This window comes from Ranitomeya imitator, chromosome 10 (genome assembly GCF_032444005.1).
Source record: "Ranitomeya imitator isolate aRanImi1 chromosome 10, aRanImi1.pri, whole genome shotgun sequence".
In the NCBI taxonomy this organism is placed as follows: domain Eukaryota; kingdom Metazoa; phylum Chordata; class Amphibia; order Anura; family Dendrobatidae; genus Ranitomeya; species Ranitomeya imitator.
In genome coordinates, this window is record NC_091291.1 from 78,629,472 (window position 1) to 78,648,361 (window position 18,890).

At 43.4% G+C, this 18,890-nt stretch overlaps 1 protein-coding gene across 1 annotated transcript in view; it reads right to left on the bottom strand.

Annotated features, from left to right (window-relative positions):
• The window catches only part of LOC138651798 (oocyte zinc finger protein XlCOF8.4-like), a 41,582-nt gene extending 39,133 nt beyond the window's left edge, over positions 1 to 2,449 (bottom strand). Inside the window, exon 1 of the mRNA XM_069742302.1 lies at positions 2,262 to 2,449. The gene's annotated coding sequence lies outside the window, so the exon portion shown is untranslated. The remainder of the gene's footprint in view (positions 1 to 2,261) is intronic.
• Between the last annotated feature and the right edge of the window lie 16,441 nt (positions 2,450 to 18,890).

An 18,890-nucleotide genomic window follows, 5' to 3' on the forward strand; every position in this document is an offset into this window, starting at 1 on the left:
AGAGGGTCCACGGTTATTGGCCCCCCCCTGGCTAAAAATATCTGCCCCCAGCCACCCCAGAACAGGCACATCTGGAAGATGCGCCTATTCTGGCACTTGGCCACTCTCTTCCCATTCCCGTGTAGCGGTGGGATATGGGGTAATGAAGGGTTAATGCCACCTTGCTATTGTAAGGTGACATTAAGCCTAATTAATAATGGAGAGGCGTCAATTATGACACCTATCCATTATTAATCCAATTGAATGAAAGGGTTAAATAAAACACAAACACGTTATTTAAAATTATTTTAATGAAATAAAAACAATGGTTGTTGGAGTATTTTATTCTACGCCCAATCCAGTCACTGAAGACCCTCGTTCTGTGAAAGAAAAAACATAATAAACCAACAATATACTTACCCTCCGCAGATCTGTAACGTCCAACGATGTAAATCCTTCTGAAGGGGTTAAAACAGTTTGCAGCAAGGAGCTTTGCTAATGCAATGCTACTCCTCACTGCAAAACCCCGGGGAATGAGTCTAAATATAGATCACTGATCTATATTTAGCTTCATTTGCGGTGAGGCGCCCTCTGCTGGCTGTTTATAGATCGTGGGAACTTTCCTAGAAAGCCTGGGAGCTTTCTAGGAAAGTTCCCACGATCTAGGAACATCCAGTCTATATTTAGACTCATTCCCCGGGGTTTTGCAGCGAGGAGTAGCATTGCATTAGCAAAGCTCCTTGCTGCAAACTGTTTTAACCCCTTCAGAAGGATTTACATGGTTGGACGTTACAGATCTGCGGAGGGTAAGTATATTGTTGGTTTATTATGTTTTTTCTTTCACAGAACGAGGGTCTTCAGTGACTGGATTGGGCGTAGAATAAAATACTCCAACAACCATTGTTTTTATTTCATTAAAATAATTTTAAATAATGTGTTTGTGTTTTATTTAACCCTTTCATTCAATTGGATTAATAATGGATAGGTGTCATAATTGACGCCTCTCCATTATTAATTAGGCTTAATGTCACCTTACAATAGCAAGGTGGCATTAACCCTTCATTACCCCATATCCCACCGCTACACGGGAGTGGGAAGAGAGTGGCCAAGTGCCAGAATAGGCGCATCTTCCAGATGTGCCTGTTCTGGGGTGGCTGGGGGCAGATATTTTTAGCCAGGGGGGGGGGGGCCAATAACCGTGGACCCTCTCCAGGCTATTAATATCTGCCCTCAGTCACTGGCTTTACTACTCTGGCGGAGAAAATTGCGCGGGAGCCCACGCCAATTTTTTCCGCCATTTAACCCTTTATTTTAAGAGCTAGAACGGCCAAATTTTGCAGATACACTCTACTGACATTAGTAGTGTGGAATCTGCCAAAAAAATGGAGAGAAGACATGGTTTACTGTATGTAAACCATGTCTCAAATCATGTCGGGTTTTAGGAAGGAGAAAGAAAAAGCCGGTAATTGAATTACCGGCTTTCAAGCTGTATAGCGCTGGAATAAATAGTAATATATATACATATATGTGTCTCACTGACATATATATATATATATATATATACCTATTCTATGTGTACACATTTATTCTACCTATTGGACTGTAAGCTGTCAGTGTGATTTTACTGTACACCGCACTGAATTACCGGCTTTTCTCTCTAACAGCGCTGCGTATTTCTCGCAAGTCACACTGCTTGTCCGTGTGAAATCCGTATTTTTCACGCTTCCATAGACTTTCATTGACGTATTTCTTGCGCAGTACGGTGACAAACGCAGCATGCTGCGATTTTGTACGGCCGTAGAAAGCCGTATAATACTGATCAGTAAAATACGGCAGATAGGAGCAGGGGCATAGAGAATAATTGTGCCGTATTTTTTGCGAGTTTTACGGACGTAGTTTCTGCGCTCTTACGTCCGTAAAACTCGCAAGTGTGAAGCCGGCCTAAGGATAGAAGCTCCGATAACGTCACTGAGGAACCTACGGCGCAAGGTCGTGTGTCCGAGTCTCAGCCCAACGCTATTGGGGCCACTATTCTTATGGGAAACTAAGGGGTAAATGTTTCCATCCCGCGTCTCCCCCCTCGTTACTAAGCGACATGTCCCCATTACAGGGGTCTACAGTTCCCAATCCGACTTCTATTTACTATGACCAGAAACAAAGCACAAGGACAGGAGCCGCAGGAATTTGGGGGAGAAGTCACATGGGGAACTCTACGCTGCTTGTTCTAGGGCGGTGACCCCAAAATCTCCATATATGAGGGGGAAACGGAAAACGCTATTTACCAGAAAGCTCCAATAGACGACGGTGTATCTGTAATCTGTCCCCTCTGTCCGCAGCTGTTACGTCACTGTTCACACAGACCCCAAAAGAGCCTCAGTGCTGAAGGGGTTAATGTCCCCTGCGCCCAGTAATGGGGAATCTCCACATCCCTCCACCTGCAGAGCTGCACTCCACATATACGGCTGTTCTGTGCACACAGGACCTGTGATGAGGTCATATGAGGGAGGAGTCAGGGGTCACATGATCAGGGGCCTCAGTGTATGCAGGACTCTGCTGTGCTGGTTGTCATGGTGCTGGATGGGGGAAGTTTATGTGTGGGGTCAGGAGGGTTTACAGTGTGGATGTAGCAGAGCTGAGTGTGTACGAGGTGTACGGAGCGGAGCCGTGTGCATGGGGTGTACAGATCGGAGCCGCATGTGTACAAGGTGCATGTAGAGGAGCCGTGTGTGTATGGGGTGTACGGAGCTGAGCCGCGTGTGTACGGAGCGGAACCGTGTGTGTGCGAGGTGTACGGAGCAGAGCCGTGTGTGTGCGAGGTGTACGGAGCAGAGCCGTGTGTATATGAGGTGTACGGAGCAGAGCCGTGTGTGTACGAGGTGTACGGAGCGGAGCCGTGTGTGTGCGAGGTGTACGGAGCAGAGCCGAGTGTGTACGAGGTGTACGGAGCAGAGCCGTGTGTGTACGAGGTGTACGGAGCAGAGCCGTGTGTGTACGAGATGTACGGAGCAGAGCCGTGTGTGTGCGAGGTGTACGGAGCGGAGCCGTGTGTGTGCGAGGTGTACGGAGCAGAGCCGTGTGTGTGCGAGGTGTACGGAGCAGAGCCGTGTGTGTACGAGGTGTATGGAGCAGAGCCGTGTGTGTACGAGGTGTACGGAGCGGAGCCGTGTGTGTGCGAGGTGTACGGAGCAGAGCCGTGTGTGTACGAGATGTATGGAGCAGAGCCGTGTGTGTGCGAGGTGTACGGAGCAGAGCCGTGTGTGTACGAGGTGTACGGAGCGGAGCCGTGTGTGTGCGAGGTGTACGGAGCAGAGCCGTGTGTGTACAAGATGTATGGAGCAGAGCCGTGTGTGTACGAGATGTATGGAGCAGAGCCGTGTGTGTACGAGGTGTACGGAGCGGAGCCGTGTGTGTGCGAGGTGTACGGAGCAGAGCCGTGTGTGTACGAGATGTATGGAGCAGAGCCGTGTGTGTACGAGGTGTACGGAGCGGAGCCGTGTGTGTACGAGGTGTACGGAGCGGAGCCGTGTGTGTGCGAGGTGTACGGAGCAGAGCCGTGTGTGTACGAGATGTATGGAGCAGAGCCGTGTGTGTACGAGGTGTACGGAGCGGAGCCGTGTGTGTACGAGGTATACTGAGCGGAGCCGTGTGTGTATGAGGTGTACGGAGCGGAGCCGTGTGTGTATGAGGTGTATGGAGTGGAGCCGTGTGTGTATGAGGTGTACGGAGCGGAGCCGTGTGTGTACGAGGTGTACGGAGCTAAGCCTTTTGCGTACAAGACGTACGGAGTGGAGCCATGTGTGTGTGCACCCCTCTGTGTACGCTGTATACCCCCAGCTTCGTTTGTAGACCCTTCTCTGTACACTGTATACACCTGTGTACCCCCAGCTTCGGTTGTAGACCCTTATCTGTACACTGTATACACCCGTATACCACTATCTTTGGCCACAGACCCCGCGGCTCTGTCCCCCTGTAGAACTGACCCCGGACACACACGGTAAATCTGCAGTCGTCGATCTCTTGCACGTATACTGATAACATAAGATGGAGTCAGACGAACCCTCCTACAAAACGTGAGAACAAAGTCATTACTACAGGACTGTATGAGAAAGGAATTTATTCTACAAGAAACGCTGGGGCCACAAATGAGAGAATCCGGGCCCCGTGGCTGGATACTCCGGGGCCCCAGCGTGTTAGGACCAGACGGGGTCTTTGTCCCTGGAGCTTCTCTACTCGGTATAATGAGACTCTGATCTTGCTCATATAATTGGAGTAACAGAGAAGCTGCCTGAGTATGAGACCTTGTCTGATCTCTGTGTCCTGTGTAAGAGCTATGGAGATCACACTATTCTGTATAATGGCGCTGGGACCCTAATATATCTAGGGTCTCTGGAGAGATATTCTCACCCCAGCATTCTGGATAGGGGGAAGGGAAAAGGAATTGTGGACATTTTACTGTAATTTCCCTTAAAAAAAAATACTTTCTTGCCCTTTTTTTAGGCAAATATGAATGATAACACCAAAACTTTTTCTCCACTCATGGTTAGTGGTTGGTTGAAGCCATTTATTGTCAAACTACCGTGTTTTCTCATTTTAAATCATAATTACAACCCAAAACATCCAAATGACCCTCATCAAAAGTTCACATTCCCTGGTGATTTGGACCTGATAACATGCACAGAAGTTGACACAAATGGGTTTGAATGGCTACTAAAGGGAACATCCTCACCTGTGACCTGTTTGCTTGTAATCAGTGTGTGTGCATAACAGCTGAGTGAGTTTCTGGGATCCAGACAGAGTCTTGCATCTTTCATCCAGCCACGATATTTCTAGATTGTAAGTCATGGGGACAGCAAAAGAATTGTCAGCGATTCTATTGGAAAAGGTAGTTGAACTGTATAAAACAGGAAAAGGATACAAAAAGATATCCAAGGAATTGATAATGCCAGTCAGCAGTGTTCAAAGTGTGATTAACAAGTGGAAAATCAGGGGCTCTGTAAAAACAAAACTACTGTCAGGTAGACCAAGACTGAACTTTTTGGCCACAACCATAAACGTTACATTTGGATAGAGGTCAACAAGGACTGAAAGGAACACCACTCCTACTGTAAAGCACGGAGGTGGATCGCTGATGTTTTGGGGATGTGTGAGCTACAAAGGCAGAGGAAACTTGGTTGAAGTTGCAGGAAAGATGAATGCAGCACATTATGCTGGCCAAGTCCTGTGCAAAGCGTCTCTCACATTTTTCCTAATGTTCAAAAGCCATTTTGCTATTCAAATTTCATGTTTTTCATATTAGACAATGCTTTGGCACGATAGAGTGCAACCTTTTCTTGTATATTGTATATGGAGGTAGCTGCTCCTGGTATGCACCTATTCACACTAGTTTGGATGTGCCAATCTTTTTTCTGTCATTTCTATGTTAGCTTACTGACTGAGCACTCCTCCCTTCACCATGTGTTTTTTAATTACATCTAATCACACTTGGTTCTAGCCAACCCATATGTAGGCTTTGCTGACAGAGGTGTCCACATTCACCCAAGCATATAGACAGTAGCCTTCGGTAAGTGTTCACATTTGGACAGGGAGGTCCATCAGTTTAATGAGACCACCTTGACGATGGTTGATGGGCTCACACTATTTGGCCAAATCCTGTGCAAAGCGTCTCTCAAATATTTTTCCTAATGTTCAAAAGCCATTTTGCTATTCATATTTCATGTATTTCATATTAGACAATGCTTTGGCACGATAAAGTGAAACCTTTTCTTGTATATTGTATATGGAGGTAGCTGCTCCTGGTATGCACTTATTCACTCTAGTTTGGATGTGTCAGTCTTTTTTCTGTCATTACTACATGACTGTGCTACATGCTACGTGGGCTGTGTTATATACTACATGGCTGTGTTATATACTACGTGGCTGTGTTATATACTACGTGACTGTGCTATATGCTACATGGCTGTGCTATATGCTACATGGGCTGTGTTATATACTATGTGGTCTGTGATATATACTACGTGGCTGTGCTATATAGTGCGTGGGCTGTGTTATATGCTACGTGGCTGTGCTATATACTACGTGGCTGTGTTATATACTACTTGGGCTGTGTTATGCTACGTGGGCTGTGCTATATACTACATGGCTATGCTATATACTACGTGGCTGTGCTATATACTACGTGGCTGTGTTATATGCTACCCATTTTACACTTTTACAAATGTTCTACATTAATACTTTCTAGTGTTTACTTTAAAAAGTTTTCCATTAAAAAATTGTCATATTCAATGTATGCAGTTTTTTCTTTGCAGCAAGTTCAGCTAACAATAAAATGCCTACTGGTAACTGACGGCTGTGTTATATACTACATGGCTGTGCTATATGCTACATGGGCTGTGTTATATACTATGTGGGCTGTGTTTTATGCTACGTGGGCTGTGCTGTATACTATTTGGGCTGTGTTATATGCTATGTGGGCTGTGTTATATACTACGTGGGCTGTGTTATATACTACGTGGCTGTGCTATATACTACATGGCTGTGTTATATACTACGTGGCTGTGCTATATGCTACGTAGCTGGGCTTTATACTACGTGGCTGTGCTATATGCTACCCATTTTGCACTTTTACAAATGTTCTACGTTAATACTTTCTAGTGTTTACTTTAAAAAGTTTTCCATTAAAAAAATGTCATATTCAATGTATGCAGTTTTTTCTTTGCAGCAAGTTCAGCTAAGAATAAAATGCCTACTGGTAACTGAGGATGAGGGAGTAGGTCACAAAAATTGGCATATAAGGGGTTGACTTATATAAAGCCCCTCTGCTGTATGGTATTGTAGAAATTACAATAGCTATCACTCATGTAAGAAGTGAAATCTGGCATTGTACTATACCTATATTTCTCTGCTGTATCTGTGCATCATGAATCATGGTATGTGTTAAAGGAAGGGGGGGGGGGGTTTGAAACTAAGACTCTTTTGCCTGGAACCCTCAAAAACCTGGAGCCAGCCCTGAATACACGGTATTAAGAAATAGGGTATGTGAACTTTTGATCAGGGCATTTGGATGTTTTGGGTTGTCATTATGCTTTAAAAAGAGAAAACACAGTAGTTTGGCAATAAATGGCTTCACCCAACCACTAACCATGAGTGGAGAAAAGATTTTGGTGTTCTTGATCATATTCTCTGAAAAAGGCAAAGAAAGCAAATATTCTGCTGGGTATGTAAACTTTTGAACACAACTGTAACTGATTACTAAAAGTGTTTTGTTATCTTCCATTTTGTCTGTAGCAGAGGTAAAGAGCCGAGACTGAAGATGCTTTATCTCCAAAAGGCTACAGAAGAGGGAGGATTGGCAAATCCGAATGTCCTTTTATTTTTTGGGATTGCGAGTTTGAAAAAAGGCAGGAGGACATTTTGGGTTTGTTTTGGGGGTTGGGGAAAAGAGATGCAATATTTTTCATATATTGTAAATATATGAATACATTTAGGTCCAGAAATATTTTGGACAGTGACTGAATCTTCTTTATTTCAGCTCTGCAGGACACTAATTTGGATTTAAAATGAAACAACTGAGATACAATTGAAGTGGAGACTTTCAGGTTTAATTAAAGAGGTTGAAAAAATATGTCCTGTGAAACGTTTAGGAATTTTTCTACAAATCCTCCTCATGTCAGGAGCTCACAAGTAATTGGACAAATTAACTTCACCATAAATAAAATGTTCGTGTTTAATACTTTGTAGAGAATCCTCTTCCACAATGATGGGCTGAAGTCTCAAAGCCATGGACATCACCAAAAGCTGGGTCTTCTCCACTGTGAGGTTTAGCTGCCTTTACTACAGTGACTTCAGTTGTTGATTGTTTTGGATTTTTCTGCCTTTAGATTTGTCTTCAGCCTGTGAAATGTGGCTCCATGGGTTTGAGATCTAGTGATGACGCAGCCATTGCAGAATATTCCACTTCTTTGCTTTCGCACTATGTTTTGGGTCATTGTCCATCTATTTGTTCTGTGTAGTGCCGTCCAATCAACCTTACCGCATTTGGTTAAATCTGATGAGAAAGGATCGCCCTGTACACTTCAGAATTCATCTGGCTGCTTCTGTCTTCAGTCACATCATCAATAAACACTAGTGATCCAGCGCCATTGGAAGCAATGCATGCCCACACCATAACAACATGTCCACCATGTGTTATACAGGATGTGTTGTGATTTGGATCATTTGCTGTTTCAAGCATTCTTCATATTTTCTTCTTCCCATCATTCTGGTACAGGATGATATTGTGAACGGGCTTTTCTTCACTAAGGAAAGGATTCTGCAATCATCCATCACTGTTTTATTCAATGGATGTCCACGCCTTTTTGAGTTCCCATGCTCACCAGTGCACTCATTTTTTTTTTTTTTTTTGCAGAATGTACCAAACGGTTTTCTTTGGCAACTTCCAACAATTCTCATATCTCTTTGATGGATTTTATCTTTTTTTCAGCCTAATGATGGTCAGATTCACTTCCATTGAGAGTTACTTTACACTATCCACACGTGGAATCAGCTCCAGACCTTTTAACTGCTTAATTAATGATAGATTAACAAGGCAAGAGCCCATATAGTCAATGAAAGAGCATTTGAGATTATTATCCAAATAATTTTGGTCCCTTAAAAAACAGGCAGCTCCATATTAACCCCTTTCTGACATCCGACATACTATCCCATCCATGTGGGCTCATATGACCATGGACGGGATAGTATGCCAAAGCCAATCGGCCGCGCACACGGGTGGTGTGCAGCTGATCGGGGCCGGGTGTCAGCTGATTCTCATAGCTGACACCCGAAACTAAGTGCCAGGAGCGGTCACGGACCGCTCCCGGCACTTTAACCCCCGAAACAATGCGATCAAGCAAGATCGCAGTGTTCCGGTGACATAGAGAAGCATCGCACAGGGAGGCGTTGTCCTGAGGGTCTCCATGGAGACCCCCGGATCCAAGATGGCCATGGGGTCCTTCCGGGTCCTGCAGGGAGGTGGCTTCTCAGTGCCTGCTAAGAGCAAGCATCGGCATGCCTCCTTCACTGCCTGTCAGATCGCTGATCTGACACAGTGCTGTGCAAAGTGTCAGATCAGCGATCTGACTTTATACAGTGATGTCCCACCCTGTGACAATGCAAAAAAAATAGCATGTATAAAAAAAATAAATTTTAATTCCTAAATAAAGAGAAAAAATAAATATTGTTCCAATAAATAAATTTCTTTATGTAAATAAAAAAATACAATAAAAGTACACATTTAGTATTGCCGAGTCTGTAACGACCCGACCTAGAAAACTGTCCCAGTAGTTAACCCCTTCAGTGAACACTGTAAAAAAATAAGTAAAAAAACAAGGCAAAAAACAATGCTTTATCATCATACCGCCGAACAAAAAGTGGAAAAACACACGATCAAAAAGACGGATATAAATAAACATGGTACCACTGAGAACGTCATCTTGTCCCACAGAAAACAAGCCACCATACAGCGTCATCAGTGAAAAAATAAATAAGTTACAGCTCTCAGACTAAAGCGATGCAAAAACAATTATTTTTTATATAAAATAGTTTTTATTGTATAAAAGCACCAAAACATTAAAAAAAAGGTATAAATGAGGTATCGCTGTAATCGTATTAACCCGAGGAATAAAGCTGCTTTATCAATTTTACCACACTCGGAACGGTATAAATGCCCCATCCAAAAGAAATTCATGAATTGCTGTTTTTTCATTCTGCCTCCCAAAAATCGTAATAAAAAGCGATAAAAAAAGTCATGTGCCTGAAAATGGTACCAATAAAAACGTCAACTCGTCCCGCAAAAAAAAAGACCTCACATGACTCTGTGGACGGAAATATCGAAAAATTATAGCTCTCAAAATGTGGTGATGCAAAAACTATTTTTTACAATAAAAAGTGTCTTTTAGCGTGTGACAGCTGCCAAACATAAAAACCCGCTAGAAAGAGTAAATCAAACCCTTCTTTATCACCCCCTTAGTTAGGGAAAAATAATAAAACAAAAAAATGTATTTATTTCCATTTTCGCATTAGGGTTAGGATTAGGGCTAAAATTAGTGTTAGGGTTGGGGCTAAAGTTAAGGTTATGGCTGGGGCTAAAGTTAAGGTTAGGGATGGGGCCAAAGTTAGGATTAGGGTTGGGGCTAAAGGTAGGGTTAGGGTTGGTGCTAAAGTTAGGGTTTGGATTAGGGTTGGGATTACGTTTATGATTGGAATTAGGGTTAGGGTTGGGATTAGGGTTAAGGATGTGTCAGGGTTAGGGGTGTGGTTAGGGTTGGGGGGTGTTGGTGTTAGTGGTGTGTTGGCTTAGGGTTATGGTTAGGGTTGGGACTAGAGTTAGGGATGTGTTGGGGTTAGGGTTAGAGTTAGAATTAGGGGGTTTCCACTGTTTAGGCACATCAGGGGCTCTCCAAACGCGATATGGCGTCCAATCTCAATTCCAGCCAATTTTGCATTGAAACGTCAAACAACGTTCCTTCCCTTTCGAGCTCTGTCATGCGCCCAACAGTGGTTTACCCCCACATATGGGGTATCAGCGTACTCAGGACAAATTGCACAAAAACGTTTGAAGTCCAATTTCTCCTGTTACCCTTGGGAAAATAAAAAATTGGATCTGAAGTTAATTTTTTGTGAAAAAAAAGTTAAATGTTCATTTTTTTAACATTCCAAAAATTCCTGTGAAGCACTCGAAGAGTTAATAAGCTTCTAGAATGTGGTTTTGAGCACCTTGAGGGGTGCAGTTTTTAGAATGGTGTCAATTTGGGGTATTTTCTATCATATAGATCCCTCAAAGTAACTTCATATGTGATATGGTCCCTAAAAAAAATTGGTGTTGTAAAATTGAGAAATCGCTGGTCAACTTTTAAGCCTTATAACTTCCTAACAAAAAAAATTTACAAAATTGTGCTGATGTAAAGTAGACATGTGTTACTTATTAAGTATTTTGTGTGATATATCTGTGTGATTTAAGGGCATAAAATTTCAAATTTGGAAAATTGCGAAATTTTCAACATTTTCTCACAAATAAACACACGTCACATCAAATAAATGTTACCACTATCATGAAGTACAATATGTCAAGAAAAAACAATGTCCGAATCACCGGGATCCGTTGAAGCGTTCCATAGTTATAACCTCATAAAGGGACAGTGGTCAGAATTGTAAAAATTGGCCCGGTCATTAACATGCAAACCACCCTCGGGGGTAAAGGGATTAAAGAGCTGTAATTCTTAAACCTTCAATTAAGATGTGAAAACCCTCAAATTAAAGCTGAGACTCGGCACTTTAAGCCCTGACTAATTATATAATTGTATCTTGTATATTTATTACTATTATCATTTATTTTTTTTTATTAAACATTAGTGATGGGCGAGCACTGAAATGCTCGAGTGCTCGTTGCACGGGTGGAGCAAATTTGAATGCTTGGGTGCTCTACCCGAGCAACGAGCCCAATGTAAGTTTATGGGAAACTCGAGCATTTTTCTGGTAGTCCCCCGGCAGTCTGCAGAGGGACTAGAAATTGCGGATATTGATGGGAACAGTGCTCAAATGACATGGGAATAGTATGGGGAAGACTCCAGGAAGCATTTCTGACTCCCAGGTCATTGCTGTGAACAAGGTTGTCAGAGTCTTACGCCACTTTTACAGTCTCACAATAAAACATACAAAAACTAAACCAAAATGGATTTTCCTGGGAAATATTTTAAAGAACATCCTTTCCAGGGTAGTGACTTGTAGATAAGTCAAAATAAATAACCAAAAACAAAATTGCTCCTCCAATTGATGAGTGACAGTTGTGTTCTGTGCACTCATTGGTTGATGTACTTTGTCCTATCTGTCAAATATCCATATCTTTTGTATTTATTATATGATATGTACTCCATTTATTAATAAAATGTGTTGTTGAAATATCTTTTATTATACATTGGATCAGTGCTCCTTCTTTATTCTCCAATAGCTTGTTGTCCACATTACTTGAAGGGATCCTAAATATATGATTGAGGAATTCTATTGGTGTAATAATTTTTGCAGATTCTTGGTTGAGGAATATACGGATCCGGGAAATATTTCTGAGTTGGAGTCGGCAGGAAGTGGAAAGGGCTTGGATATGTGGTTTGAAGGAGAGATCAGTGTCAAGGATTACCCCGAGGAAGCTAGCTTGTGCGACTGGGGAGAGTGGGCAGCCATTTACTTCAATGGATAGGTCTGTTGGGGGAGTCAAGTGAGATGGGGGAAGATGATGAATTATGTTTTGTCCATAATAAGTTTTAGAAATCTAGCGGAGAAGAAGGATGAAATATCAGACAGACATTGTGGGATTCTGGTTAGTAGGGTGGTGATATCTGGTCCAGAGATGTAGATCTGTGTGTCATCAGCATAGAGATGATGCTGAAAACCAAGGGACTCTATGAGCTGTCCAGGGCCAAAGGTATAGATGGAGAAAAGCAGAGGCCCTAGGACTGAATCTTGACTCCCGACAGATAGGGGGTGAGGTGAGGAAGTGGTGTGCGAGTGGGAGACGCTAAATGTCCGGTCTGTTAGGTACGATGAAATCCAAGATAGGGCCAAGTCAGTGATGCCAAGAGATGAGAGGGTCTGCAATAGTAGGGATTGGTCCACTGTGTCAAAGGCAGAGGACAGGTCTAGGAGGAGGAAGACAGAGTAATGCCGCTTGGCTTTGGCATTTAAAAGGTCATTGGTGACTTTAGTTAGGGCAGTTTCAGTGGAGTGGGGTGACCGGAAGCCTGACTGTAAGCGGCCGAAAAGGGAGCAGGAAGATAGATGGGACGACAGTTCAAGATGGACGTGTTGTTCCAGTAGTTTTGAGGCATAGGGGAGAAGTGATATGGGGTGATAGCTCGATACAGTGGATGGATCAAGAGAGAGCTTTTTGAGGATAGGTGTGATTGAGGCATGTTTAAAGCTTGAGAGGAAAAAAACCCATTGGTAATGATAGGTTGAAGAGATGGGTTAGGGTTGGAATGAAGACTGTGATGAGGTTTGGGATGAAGTGGGATGGGATCGGGTCAAGTGCACAGGTGGTGAGATGTGATCTTGACAGTAGAGTGGAGAATCGATCTTCTGTAATGGTGGAGAAGTTTGTTTTGGAGGAGGAGGGCTGGGCAGTTAGGAGGAAGGGCTCTGGGGTTGTCGATAAAAACTGTCTCTGATGTTATCAATCTTCTGCTTGAAAAATGAGGCAAAGTCTTCCTCCGAGATGAGTGGAGAGGGAGGGGGTGCTGAGGGGGAGGAGTAGATAATTGAAAGTGTTGAATAACTGTTTAGGGTTGTGAGACAGGGCGGATATGAGAGATGAGAAGTAGGTTTGTTTTGCTGCAGTGAGTGTGGCCTTGAAAGTAGTGTGGGACTGTTTGAATGTGATGAAGTGCCCATTGGAGCTGGATCTTTTCCATCTCCGCTCAGCAACCCTGGTAGCAAGTCTCAGTTCTTTGTTCAGGCTGGTGTGCCAGAGCTGTCTGTTGATTTTGCGACCTTTGGTATGTGTGACATGGGCGGCTGATTCCAGAGCTACAGCCATTATAGTGTTATACAGAGTGGCAGCGGCATCCGCATTATGTAGGTAGCTTATGCCTGTAAGAGGGAGAAGGGATTCAGACAGTGAGTGTAGATTGAGGTGTTTACGATTTCTGCGAGGGTGTGCAAGTTTGTTGGGTGGGGATTTTGGACAAGGAGTGGAAAGGGAAGTGAATGTGAGTAGGTTGTGGTCAGAAAGATTGAGAGGTGAGTTAACCCCTTCATGACCCAGCCTATTTTGACCTTAAAGACCTTGCCGTTTTTTGCAATTCTGACCAGTGTCCCTTTATGAGGTAATAACTCAGGAACGCTTCAACGGATCCTAGCGGTTCTGAGATTGTTTTTTCGTGACATATTGGGCTTCATGTTAGTGGTAAATTTAGGTCAATAAATTCTGCGTTTATTTGTGATAAAAACGGAAATTTGGCGAAAATGTTGAAAATTTCGCAATTTTCACATTTTGAATTTTTATTCTGTTAAACCAGAGAGATATGTGACACAAAATAGTTAATAAATAACATTTCCCACATGTTTACTTTACATCAGCACAATTTTGGAAACAAAATTTTTTTTTGTTAGGAAGTTATAAGGGTTAAAATTTGACCAGCGATTTGTCATTTTTACAACGAAATTTACAAAACCATTTCTTTTAGGGACCACCTCACATTTGAAGTCAGTTTGAGGGGTCTATATGGCTGAAAATACCCAAAAGTGACACCATTCTAAAAACTGCACCCCTCAAGGTACTCAAAACCACATTCAAGAAGTTTATTAACCCTTCAGGTGCTTCACAGCAGCAGAAGCAACATGGAAGGAAAAAATGAACATTTAACGTTTTAGTCACAAAAATTATCTTTTAGCAACAATTTTTTTATTTTTCCAATGGTAAAAGGAGAAACTGAACCACGAAAGTTGTTGTCCAATTTGTCCTGAGTACGCTGATACCTCATATGTGGGGGTAAACCACTGTTTGGGCGCACGGCAGGGCTTGGAAGGGAAGGAGCGCCATTTGACTTTTTGAATCAAAAATTGGCTCCACTCTTTAGCGGACACCATGTCACGTTTGGAGAGCCCCCGTGTGCCTAAAAATTGGAGCTCCCCCACAAGTGACCCCATTTTGGAAACTAGACGCCCCAAGGAACTTATCTAGATGCATAGTGAGCACTTTGAACCCCCAGGTGCTTCACAAATTGATCCGTAAAAATGAAAAAGTACTTTTTTTTCACAAAAAAATTCTTTTAGCCTCAATTTTTTCATTTTCACATGGGCAACAGGACAAAATGGATCCTAAAATGTGTTGGGCAATTTCTTCTGAGTACACCAATACCTCACATGTGGGGGTAAACCACTGTTTGGGCACATGGTAAGGCTCGGAAGGGAAGGAGCGCCATTTGACTTTTTGAATGAAAAATTATTTCCATCGTTAGCGGACACCATGTCGCGTTTGGATAGCTCCTGTGTGCCTAAACATTGGCGCTCCCCCACAAGTGACCCCATTTTGGAAACTAGACCCCCCAAGGAACTTATTTAGATGCCTAGTGAGCACTTTAAACCCTCAGGTGCTTCACAAATTGATCTGTAAAAATGAAAAAGTACTTTTTTTTTCACAAAAAAATTCTTTTCGCCTCAATTTTTTCATTTTCACATGGGCAGTAGGACAAAATGGATCATAAAATTTGTTGGGCAATTTCTCCCGAGTACGTCGATACCTCATATGTGGGGGTAAACCACTGTTTGGGCACACGGCAGGGCTCGGAAGGGAAGGCGCGCCTTTTGACTTTTTGAATGGAAAATTAGCTCCAATTGTTAGCGGACACCATGTCACGTTTGGAGAGCCCCTGTGTGCCTAAACATTGGAGCTCCCCCACAAGTGACCCCATTTTGGAAACTAGACCCCCCAAGGAACTTATCTAGATGCATATTGAGCACTTTAAACCCCCAGGTGCTTCACAGAAGTTTATAACGCAGAGCCATGAAAATAAAAAATAATTTTTCTTTCCTCAAAAATGATTTTTTAGCCTGGAATTTCCTATTTTGCCAAGGATAATAGAAATTGGACCCCAAATATTGTTGTCCAGTTTGTCCTGAGTACGCTGATACCCCATATGTGGGGGTAAACCACTGTTTGGGCGCACGGCAGGGCTTGGAAGGGATGGCACGCCATTTGGCTTTTTAAATGGAAAATTAGCTCCAATCATTAGCGGACACCATGTCACGTTTGGAGAGCCCCTGTGTGCCTAAACATTGGAGATCCCCCAGAAATGACACCATTTTGGAAACTAGACCCCCAAAGGAACTAATCTAGATGTGTGGTGAGGACTTTGAACCCCCAAGTGCTTCACAGAAGTTTATAACGCAGAGCCATGAAAATAAAAAAAAAAAATTATTTTCTCAAAAATGATCTTTTAGCCTGCAATTTTTTATTTTCCCAAGGGTAACAGGAGAAATTTGACCCCAAAAGTTGTTGTCCAGTTTCTCCTGAGTACGCTGATACCCCATATGTGGGGGTAAATCACTGTTTGGGCACATGCCGGGGCTCGGAAGTGAAGTAGTGACGTTTTGAAATGCAGACTTTGATGGAATGCTCTGTGGGCGTCACGTTGCGTTTGCAGAGCCCCTGATGTGGCTTAACAGTAGAAACCCCCCACAAGTGACCCCATTTTGGAAACTAGACCCCCAAAGGAACTTATCTAGATGTGTGGTGAGCACTTTGAACCCCCAAGCGCTTCATAGAAGTTTATAATGCAGAGCCGTGAAAATAATAAATACGTTTTCTTTCCTCAAAAATAATTATTTAGCCCAGAATTTTTTAATTTTCCCAAGGGTAACAGGAGAAATTTGACCCCAATATTTGTTGTCCAGTTTCTCCTGAGTACGCTGATACCCCATATGTGGGGGTAAATCACTGTTTGGGCACATGCCGGGGCTCGGAAGTGAAGTAGTGACGTTTTGAAATGCAGACTTTGATGGAATGCTCTGTGGGCGTCACGTTGCGTTTGCAGAGCCCCTGATGTGGCTTAACAGTAGAAACCCCCCACAAGTGACCCCATTTTGGAAACTAGACCCCCAAAGGAACTTATCTAGATGTGTGGTGAGCACTTTGAACCCCCAAGTGCTTCATAGAAGTTTATAATGCAGAGCCGTGAAAATAATAAATACGTTTTCTTTCCTCAAAAATAATTATTTAGCCCAGAATTTTTTATTTTCCCAAGGGTTACAGGAGAAATTGGACCCCAAAAGTTGTTGTCCTGTTTCTCCTGAGTACGCTGATACCCCATGAGTGGGGGTAAACCACTGTTTGGGCACACGTCGGGGCTCAGAAGGGAAGTAGTGACTTTTGAAATGCAGACTTTGATGGAATGGTCTGCGGGTGTCACGTTGCGTTTGCAGAGCCCCTGGTGTGCCTAAACAGTAGAAACCTCCCACAAGTGACCCCATTTTAGAAACTAGATCCCCCAAGGAACTTATCTAGATATGTGGTGAGCACTTTGAACCCCCAAGTGCTTCACAGACGTTTACAACGCAGAGCCGTGAAAATAATAAATACGTTTTCTTTCCTCAAAAATAATTATTTAGCCCAGAATTTTTTAATTTTCCCAAGGGTAACAGGAGAAATTTGACCCCAATATTTGTTGTCCAGTTTCTCCTGAGTACGGTGATACCCCATATGTGGGGGTAAACTACTGTTTGGGCACATGCCGGGGCTTGGAATTGAAGTAGTGACGTTTTGAAATGCAGACTTTGATGGAATGCTCTGCGGGCGTCACGTTGCGTTTGCAGAGCCCCTGATGTGCCTAAACAGTAGAAACCCACCACAAGTGACCCCATTTTGGAAACTAGACCCCGAAAGGAACTTATCTAGATGTGTGGTGAGCACTTTGAACCCCCAAGTGCTTCATAGAAGTTTATAATGCAGAGCCGTGAAAATAATAAATACGTTTTCTTTCCTCAAAAATAATTATTTAGCCCAGAATTTTTTATTTTCCCAAGGGTTACAGGAGAAATTGGACCCCAAAAGTTGTTGTCCTGTTTCTCCTGAGTACGCTGATACCCCATGAGTGGGGGTAAACCACTGTTTGGGCACACGTCGGGGCTCAGAAGGGAAGTAGTGACTTTTGAAATGCAGACTTTGATGGAATGGTCTGCGGGTGTCACGTTGCGTTTGCAGAGCCCCTGGTGTGCCTAAACAGTAGAAACCTCCCACAAGTGACCCCATTTTAGAAACTAGATCCCCCAAGGAACTTATCTAGATATGTGGTGAGCACTTTGAACCCCCAAGTGCTTCACAGACGTTTACAACGCAGAGCCGTGAAAATAAAAAATCATTTTTCTTTCCTCAAAAATTATGTTTTAGCAAGCATTTTTTTTGATTCACAAGGGTAACAGGAGAAATTGGACCCCAGTAATTGTTGCGCAGTTTGTCCTGAGTATGCTGGTACCCCATATGTGGGGGTAAACCACTGTTTGGGCACACGTCAGGGCTCGGAAGTGAGGGAGCACCATTTGACTTTTTGAATACGAGATTGGCTGGAATCAATGGTGGCGCCATGTTGCGTTTGGAGACCCCTGATGTGCCTAAACAGTGGTAACCCCTCAATTCTAACTCCAACACTAACCCCCCCACACCCCTAACCCTAATCCCAACTGTAGCCATAACCCTAATCACAACCCTAACCACAACCCTAATTCCAACCCTAACCCTAAGGCTATGTGCCCACGTTGCGGATTCGTGTGAGATATTTCCGCACCATTTTTGAAAAATCGGCGGGTAAAAGGCACTGCGTTTTACCTGCGGATTTTCCACGGATTTCCAGTGTTTTTTGTGCGGATTTCACCTGCGGATTCCTATTGAGGAACAAGTGTAAAACGCTGCGGAATCCGCACAAAGAATTGACATGCTGCGGAAAATACAACGCAGCGTTTCCGCGCGGTATTTTCCGCACCATGGGCACAGCGGATTTGGTTTTTCATATGTTTACATGGTACTGTAAACCTGATGGAACACTGCTGCGAATCCGCAGCGGCCAATCCGCAGCCAAATCCGCACAGTGTGCACATAGCCTAATTCTAAAGGTATGTGCACACGCTGCGGAAAACGCTGCAGATCCGCAGCAGTTTCCCATGAGTTTACAGTTCAATGTAAACCTACGGGAAACAAAAATCGCTGTGCCCATGCTGCGGAAAAACTGCACGGAAACGCAGCGGTTTACATTCCGCAGCATGTCACTTCTTTGTGCGGATTCCGCAGCGGTTTTACAACTGCTCAAATAGAAAATCGCAGTTGTAAAACCGCAGTGAAATGCGCAGAAAAACCGCGGTAAATCCGCCATAAATCCGCAGCGGTTTAGCAC